This window comes from Orbicella franksi, chromosome 3, assembly GCF_964199315.1.
Source record: "Orbicella franksi chromosome 3, jaOrbFran1.1, whole genome shotgun sequence".
NCBI lineage: Eukaryota > Metazoa > Cnidaria > Anthozoa > Scleractinia > Merulinidae > Orbicella > Orbicella franksi.
In genome coordinates this window covers 17647501-17648745 of record NC_138147.1, presented here as the reverse complement: position 1 = coordinate 17648745, position 1245 = coordinate 17647501, and positions in this window count along the sequence as shown.

Genomic DNA, 1245 nt, shown 5'->3' with positions numbered 1-1245 from the left:
GTTAGGAGAACAATAATTGTCCACCAAGTCGATGCTCATTTTGAAGTGTTTTCCAAATGCATCGCAATCCATTATAACCAAAGAGCAAGCAAGGTTGCATTGTAAGACAATGAGTATTGCTAAAGCGAATACACACTGTACGAACCTGTACACATTGGTTGACTTTGCAGTGTCTGGAGCAGATAAGGAGGTAAAATATTTGTGGCTTGTGCAACACAACTGAGATTACGAAGTCTACGAAGGTCACGATGTTGTCGATTTCAGTTACAGCGTTCTGTCAAGATTTGATATCAATTTTCAAGTTTTAACATCGGCTAAATAGTACGGTTCACTTTAGAAACATCAGCAGAAAATGGAAAGAAAGAATCAAAACACTAGAAAAGTTTTGCAAACTGACCGGTCTATAAACAGGACTAATAGAAGTAATGGACCGTGACTAAATTTGCAAATATTCCGGCCACGTTTTCCTGACTTTTCCACAAAGCGTCTGGAGATCACTGCTAATAATTCAGCAATGCTACCTATTTAAACCGTTTCTGAGTTTTAGTTTTTGTTGGATCCCTGTATCTTAAACGTGGCATGATTAATTAAAACAATGTGAGAGCGTTTTGATTGAAAACAATCTGAATTAGCGTGACAACGTAATTTGCATAATGAAGTGTGAGAATCGCACAAAGCACAGAAAGTTCAAAGTCGCTGTGGGAAAGGAAGATAAAAAGCGCAAGGTATTTTTACATTTCTATGCTTCCCAACCCTTGTTTAGCAGAATTCAGTTGGAGTTTTGAGCGGTCGGATCTGGACTTGGGAAATAAACGCCAGCGAAGACAAGCTACTTTGGCAGGTTTTCAGAAAGTGATATAACGGGTGGTAATAGATAAATTTTCAGGATCCCCCAAAACAAAATATATCAAAAGTAACGTGCATTTCTTACCCTTGAAGGCTCACTTAATGTAGGGATAATAACAATTTTTTGTTACGCAGCGAGCTTGTCAATTTAGGAAATTTTCCGTCCTTGGAACGCTCAAATTTAGGCGTTTTCCGGCTATGATTGTTGTGAGCTCTAAAAAAATTATTTTGAAGTATTTGCAAAAACTAAAGTCTTTGCATTAACTCATGACCCAAGATAGTTCACTGAGAAAAGTTTGAGGGAAAACTTTTTTCCGACCAGAAATGCAGTGGACCGCTTTTAGAGAGACTGCCACTTAAACGTTGAGCAATCTCATACCCTGGGAAACTAGGAACAAG